Raw genomic sequence first — 8,578 nt, forward strand, 5'->3', positions numbered from 1 at the left:
AACATGAAAGATCATACATTATTTATGAGAATGTATTCTCTATTTTATTATAATCTACACAGTTCAGACAAAATTTGAACCAGTTTATCAAACAGGATAGGTTTATTTGCTGTCACAGTAATGTCTTATGATTTCTTTGGATCTAATCTCTCTTTGGATCTAACTTAACAAGTTTCCAATTGTTTGATTACAAATCATATCTATTTGTTGATGACTACATTTATAGTTATTTTCTTGCTATATTACTTAGATTTTTCATATTCATTTGCTTTTATATTTCCGTGTATTTATCTGTCCTCCCTATTTTCAAGAGCACTGTGCCAATCTCTGAGCACTAGAAAAGGCATTTCCCTTTTCAATAACTCATTCTTTGAACTGGATAAATGTAGTGGATACAGATATATTCACTAGAAATGTTTAAAAGATAGATATGACAGTTTGAACTTCAATTCTTTTCTCAGGAATGAATTAAATGGACCATTGTTATTGAAATAATTTTTTTGGTTTAATCTTTTGCTGTTTAATTTTGAAAAGTAAATGGCTCTCTCCCTCTCTCACAAAGATTCTGAATGTGTGGAAAACTTAAATTCCCACCATTTTTAACAGCTTCCCAACCATGCACAGCTTTTTACTAGTGCTCAGTTTTCTTACAATACGTTGACAAAGAACATCAAGAGTGAACAACATGTGCTAATGTTTTCCCTAGTGCTAAGATTCACCTGCTTGCAAGGTCAACCTTAAAATAATTCACAAGTACCTGGCTTATTAGTTTTGGGAATAACATGCCATAGAATGCCTTAAATATCTCTCTCACTTCCCTTCTAACTCATAGACTGCCATGTAATCCCTTAAGTTATTATATATTTTGATTTGCTTGTTCATGTGAAAGCAGAACTATTACAAGAAAAACTTTTAGAAAAATATTTCTTCCCTTCCTCCCTATATCATTCATTGATCCTCAATTTCCTCTTTTCCACATCTTCCTCCACTTTATTTCCTCTTTCTTATTCTATAATACCTCCACCTAGCCCCCAGCTCTAGTAAACTGCATTCACTATGTAGCCTAGCCTGAGCACAAATTCATTTTTCCTCTTCCCTTGCCCTCTAAATTGGAGAAAACATAGACATATATAAGCATATCAGTCTCCAAATTACTTCATCAATGAAGATAATCTATACTGAGTTGTATTTTAATTGATATAGTTAATTTTGTGTGATTAAATAACAGATTTTTCAGGTATAAATTCAGTTATTTCTTTAAGTTTTTAGAAGGTAATATAATTTTTCAAGGAAAAGTGACATATATTGAAAGAAACAAAAAACCCTAGCTACCACTTACATTATACTTCTTACTAAAAGAAGAAAACAAATCATTTATGGCTTACATATTCCTTGTCCCAGCTGATAATTCTTGTCAACTTGAAAGTAGCTAGTTTTCTGAGAAAAGGAGGTATCACTTGAGAACATGCCTAGATATGATTTGGCTATAGGCAAGTCTGTGAATTATGATTTTGACTAGTGATTGATAAAAGCATGCCCAGCTCATTGTGTGTTTCTGTATCCTAGTAATTGGCTTTGATCCTGATACCCAAAGTATCTGTCAATGGATTCAGAGGAATCATACACAATAATACCTCAGAATTCAAGGGCACCTGTCCACATATGGAACTCTTTGCAGTGGGATCAAGACTTACCTAGTAATTCTGCTACAACTCTCCCATACCTAACTAAATTTCTATCTAACCATTGTTTTTTAAGTACCCAGAGGGTGGTTTGATCAACTCTAAGTCAGTGGCGGTTCTTATATTTAAACCTGTTATTTTGAAGAACCTTGGTTTGGTCTCAGTTCTTGGTTCTAATCTGCTACAATTGATGTGCTTCAATGCCTGTGTAGATAACTTTGGAAGACAGCCACATATTGACATGCTTGCTGGATTCCTTACCATATAATGCTTCTCAAAAAACTTTGATTTCAAGTACAAATCCTCTGTTTTCTTTTCAGTGCTAACATACCAACATAAACAATTACTGAAATTTTTACCATATGTGTGTCTGGTGTCCCTCTGTTGCTTGGAACAACTGGTTTGACAACCTATTCTAAATCAGACCTTAAGTTAATTTCAGATTCTTTAGCTGTGCTGTAGAAGGTGTTCTCACAAGACATGTTTTCACAAAGAAGTCACTGTGACCATCTTATCAAAATGTTCATCAGGTCTTCCTCATATAATTCTGAATCTCCATCATGATGTCTTCCATTTTCAGACTTACTGAAGAAAAGAGATTTAACTGTCTGGAAATACTGGATAATGTATATAGAGAAATACTCCTGAAGATTAATGAACTTACTTAATTACCAGTGACTGAAATGCAGCATTGTTCTAGCTCTTCTTAGCAACAATATAAGAGAGAAATGATTAACAAAATCACTGATGGCATACCTCTTTGTGATGAGACTCAAGCTGAAGATATATGTGGATATTCAAGAACTAAATCTAAGCATTTATATATCTCATACATGATCACAGGTATTAATTATACACATGTTCTTATGGGATATTCTGCATTCTTTTTCCAAAAATTACTCTTAAATACTTTTGATCATAAATGCAGTATTCAATCTAAAACCTCTCAAATATTGCAGCAGGGATTATCTTGGAGACTACAGAGTTCCTATCTCTTAGCACACATTACCACAAATCAATTAACTAAACCCACAAGAAAACCACTATCCCAGTACAAATCTCACTACCTAATGTTTAGAAGACAAGCAAATCTACCCAGGGTAGAATTAAAATCTGTTAAACCTCTTGTAAATTGATACACCGAAAGCCCTCTTCATTGTGGAACAAGAATCAGTCATATGAAATTTATCCAACCTTACACAGCTTTACTCCTAGAGGGAATATCTTCAGTATGGTGGCCTCAAAGAAAGGCTTAATTACTTAAATTCATAGAAACCAAATCAAAGGTTCATTGATTTCAAAATTCAAGTGATTTGATACCATCATCTTAGTTTCATCGATTCTTTACCAGTCTCTTTATTTATAAGTGTTTGATTTCAGGAATAGATTGTCTATTTCCTGCAATCTAGTCCTCTTTGGTCTGTTTCCTTCCTCCTGTTCATGTGTGCTATTAAGTTGCTTGTATGGGATCTCTCCAATAACTTTATGAAGGCACTTATTGCTATGAGTTTTCCTCTTAAAACTGCTATCATTGCATCCCATAAATCTGAGTATGATCTGTCTTCATTTTCATTGAATTATATAATGTCTTCAATTTCTTTATTTTTTTTTCCTGACCAATTTATCATTGAGTAGAGAGTTGTTCAGTTTCCACATGTATGTGGGATACATTTTGTTTTTTGTTGTTACTGAAGACCAGCCGTATTTCATTGGTGGTTTGATAAGATGCACGAGATTGTTTCAATCTTGTATCTGTTGAGGACTGTTTTGTGCCTGATTATATGGTCAATTTTGGAGATGGTACCATGAAGTGCTGAGAAGAAGGAATATTCTTTTGTTTTAGGATGAAATGTTCTATAGATAACTGTTAAAACCATTAGGTTTATAATTTACATTAATTTAACTGGGTCTCTGTTTAGTTTCTGTTTAATGACCTGTCCATTGGTCAGAGTAGGGTCTTAAAGTCTCCCACTATTGGTGTGTGTGTTTCAATGGGTATTTTGCACTTTAATGTCACTTCTTTTATGAATGTGAGTGCAGTTAACCTCCTAAAAACGAAATAACCCAATTAAAAATGAAGCGCAGAGCTATGGATTTAAGAAGCTGAAGGAGAGGGCTACCCCATAGAAAAACCAGCAGTCTCAACTAACCAACCAGAAAGGTAAGGAGCTCCTGGACACTGAGACAATAACCGGGAGCATTAGAAGCCTGGTCCAAGATCTCTGGCCCATATATAGCAGAGATCTGCCTGGTCTGGCACCTAAACCTTGAAAATCATGAAGCACCAGGGATTGAGAATGGTGGTGAAGGGAGGACTCTCTCAGAGACAAGGGGTAGAAGGAATGGGTTGGGAAACTGTCAGGTGGGGTTGGGAGTGGAGAGAACATATGGGATGTAGAACAGTCAGAGGATGGACTGAGAGGGGGATGATAACTGGTGTGTCAAAAAAAAAAAAAAAAAAGATTTCCACAAGGATGTCCCTACTACCTACTCCCCACCCCACCAGCCCTCTAAACTCCCTGAGGCTTCCAGTATCTTGAGAGATAAGTACATCTTCACTGAACCTAGATATGGCAATCCTCTGATGTATATGTGTTGGGGGCCTCATATCAGCTGGTGTATGCTGCCCGGTTGGTGGTCCAGTGTTAGAGAGACCTCAGGGGTCTAGGTTAATTGAGACTGATGATCCTCCTACAGGCCTGCCCTACTCTTCATCTTTTTTCAGCCTTCCCTAATTCAATCACAGTGGTCAGCAGCTTCTGTCCATTGGTTGGATGGAAATATCTGCATCTGACTCAGCTGCTTGTTGGGTCTTTCAGAGGGCAATCATGCGAAGTCCCTTTTTCTGAGGGCTCCATTGCCTCAGTAATAGAGTCAGACCTTGGGACCTCCCCTTGAGCTGGATCCCATTTTGGGACTGTTGCTGGACCTTCTTTTCCTCAGGATCCTCTCCAATTCCATCCCTGCAGTTCTTTCATACAGAAACAATTATGGGTCAGGGTTTTAACAGTGGGATAGCAACCCCATCCCTCACTTGGTGTCCTGTCTTTCTGCTGGAGGTAGGTTCTATAAGTTCCTTCTCCCTACTGTCAGGCATTTCATCTAAGTTCCCTCTCTTTGAGTCCTGAGAGTCTCTTACCTCCTAGGTCTTTGGTTCATTCTGGGGGCATCCACCCCATCCTCCTATTTCCCGAAGTTACCTGTTTCCATTCTTTCTGCTGGCCCTTAGGGCTTCAGTCCTTTTCCCTCACCCAATACCAGTTCAGGTTCCCCTCTTCCACCACCACCCTCGCCATGTCCACCTTCCCTACCAGGTCCCACCCTCCCCCGTTTTGATTGTTTTCTTCTCCCTCCCAAGTGGAACTAAGACATCCTTACATGGGAACTTCAGCTTTTTGATCTTTTTGAATGCTGTGGACTGTATCTTGGGTATTCTGTACTTGTTTTTTTTATTTGTGTGTTTGTATGTTTGTTTTGCTTCTATCCACTTATTAGTGCTTACATACCTGGTATGACCTTTTGGGTCTGAGTTACCTCACTCAGGATGTTATTTTCTAGTTCCATCCATTTGCCTGCAAAACTCAGGGTGTCCTAGTTCTTAATAGCCAAGTAATATTCAATTGTGTATATGAACCACATTTTCTGTATCCATTCTTCTGTAGTGGGACATTTGTGTTGTTTCCAGCTTTAGGCTATCACAGACAAGGCTACTATGAACATAGTGGAATCTATAGCCCTGTGGCCTGATGGATCACATTTGGGTATATTCCCAAAAGTGGTATTGCTGGGTGTGTGTGTGGGGGGGGGCGTTGGGATGGGGTATGGGATGTGGAAAAAAATCTGAAGTGTAAAAATAAATAAGTAAATAAACAAATAAATAAATAAAAGATTAAAAATAGAAAATATCTTTAAAAGATTAAATAAAATAAAAAACAAAAAATTTAAAAGTACATAGGTTGTTGAGCACAAATATAAATATATCTTTAATTTTCAAATCAAGTTTTTTTATTAGATATTTTCTTTATTACATTTCAAGTTCTATCTTGAAAGTTCCCTATACCCTCCCTCTGCCCTGCTTCCCTACACGCCCACTCCAACTACTTGGCCCTGGCATTCCCCTGTACTGGGGCATATAAAGTTTGCAAGACCAAGGGTCCTCTCCTCCCGTTCATTGATAGGTCATATTGTGCTACATATACATCTAGAGACACAAGATCTGGGGATACTGATTAGTTCATATTGTTGTTCCGCCTATAGGGTTGCAGACCCTTTTAGCTCCTTGGGAACAATCTCTAGCTCCTCCATTGGGGGCCCTGTGTTCCATATTATAGATGACTGTGAGCATCCACTTCTGTATTTGCCAGGCGCTGGCATAGCCTCACTCGATACAGCTATATCACGGTCCTTTCAGCAAAATCTTGCTGGCATATGAAATAGTGTCTGCGTTTGGTGGCTGAATATGGGATGGATCCCTGGGTGGTGTAGTATCTGAAGGGTCCATCCTGTTGTCTTACCTTCAAACTTTGTCTCTGTAACTCCTTCCAAGGGTGTTTTGTTCCCTATTCTAAGGAGGAATGAAGTATCCATATGATGGTCTTTCTTCTTCTTGATTTTCTTGTGTTTTGCAAATTGTATCTTGGGTATTCTAGGTTTCTGGGCTTTATCCACTTATCAGTGAGTGCATATCAAAGTGACTTCTTTTGTGATTGGATTACCTCACTCAGGATGATATATTCCAGATAAATCCATTTGCCCAAGAATATCATAAATTTATTGTTTTTAATATCTGAGTATTACTCCATTGAGTAAATGTACCACATTTTCTGTATCCATTCCTCTGTTGAGGGACATCTGGGTTCTTTCCACCTTCTGGCTATTATTAATAAGGCTTCTATGAACATAGTGGAGCATGTATCTTTCTTACTAGTTGGAACATCTTCTGGGTATATGCCCAGGAGAGGTATTGCTGGATCCTCAGGTAGCACTATGTCCAATTTTCTGAAAAACCTCCAAAGTGATTTCCTGAGTGATTTCCAGAGTGGTTGTACAAGCTTGCAATCCCACCAGCAATGGAGGAGTGTTTCTCTTTCTCCACATCCTTGCCATCATCTGCTATCACCTGAATTTTTGATCTTAGACATTCTGATTTTTGTGAGGTGGAATCTAAAGTTTGTTTTGATTTGCATTTCCTCAATGATTAAGGATGTTGAACATTTTTTCAGGTGCTTCTCAGCCCTTTGGTATTCCTCACTTGAGAATTCTTTGTTTAGATCTATACCCCATTTTTAATGGGGTTATTTGAATTTCTGGAGTTCAGTTTCTTGAGTTCCTTGTATATATTGGATATTAGTCCACTATCAGATTTAGGATTGGTAAAAATCCTTTCCTAAACTGTTGGTGGCCTTTTTGTCTTACTGATGGTGTCTTTTGCCTTACCCTTTGAAATTGCTTTGCAATTTTATGAGGTCCTATTTGTCAATTCTTGATCTTACAGGACAAGCCATTGCTGTTCTGTTTAGGAATTTTTCCCCAGTGCCCATATCTTCAAGGCTTTCCCCCAATTTCTCCTCTATAAATTTCAGTGTATCTGGTTTTATGTAGTGTTCTTTGATCCACTTAGACTTGAGCTTTGTACAAGGAGATAAGAATGGATCAATTCACATTCTTCTACATGATAACTGAGAGTTGTGCCAACACCATTTGTTGAAAATGCTGTCTTTTTTCCACTGGATGGTTTTAGTACCCTTGTCAAAGATTAAGTGACCATAGGTGTGTGGGTTCATTTCTGGGTCTTTGATTCTATTCCATTGGTCTACCTGTCTGTTTCTGTACAAGTACCATGCAGTTTTTATCACAATTTTTCTATAGTACAGCTTGAGTTCAGACATGGTGGTTCCCCAGAGTTTCTTTTATTGGTGTGAATAATTTTTGTTTTCCTAGGATTTTTATTATTCCGGGTGAATTTGCAAATTGCCCTTTCTAACTCAATGAAGAATTGAGATGGAATTTTGATGGGGATTGCATTGAATCTGTAGTTTGCTTTCAACAGGATAGCCATCTTGACTATATCAATCCTGCCAATCCATGAGCATGGTAGATCTTTTCATCTTCTGAGATCTTCTTCAAAGTCTTTCTTCAGACACTTGAAGTTCTTATCATACAGATCTTTCCCTTTTTTAGTTAGAGTCACACCAAGGTATTTTATATTATCTGTGACTATTGTGAAGGATGTTGTTTCCCTAGTTTATTTCTCAGTCCATTTATCCTTTGTGTATTGAAAGACCATTGAATTGTTTGAGTTATTTTTATATCCAGCTACTTCACTGAAGCTGTTTATCAGGTTAGGTGTTCTGTGGTGGAAATTTTTAGGGTCACTTATATATACTATCATATCTTCTGCAAATAGTGATATTTTGAATTCTTCCTTTCCAAATTGTATATGCTTGATCTCCTTTTGTTGTCGAATTGCCTTGGCTAGGACTTCAAGTAGTATATTGAATAAGTAGGGAGAAAGTGGGCAGCCTTGTCTAGTCCCTGATTTTAGTGGGCTTGCTTCGAGTTTCTCTCCATTTAGTTTGATGTTGGTTACTGTTTTGCAGTAGATTGCTTTTATTGTTTAGGTATGGGCCTTGAATTCCTGTTCTTTACAAGACTTTTATCATGAGTGGGTGTTAATTTTGTCAAATGCTTTCTCATCATCTTAGGAGATGATAATGCCATTTTTGTCTTTGAGTTTGTTTATATAGTGAATTACATCGATGGATTTCTGTATATTAAACCAACCTTGCATCCCTGGGATGAAGCCTACTTGTTCATGATGGTTGATCGTTTTTATCTGTTCTTATATTCAGTTTGCAGGGATTTTATTGAATATTTTTGCATCTATGTTCATAAGA

The sequence above is a fragment of the Mus caroli genome, unplaced genomic scaffold (genome assembly GCF_978045245.1).
Source record: "Mus caroli unplaced genomic scaffold, Mus_caroli_1 scaffold_5, whole genome shotgun sequence".
NCBI lineage: Eukaryota > Metazoa > Chordata > Mammalia > Rodentia > Muridae > Mus > Mus caroli.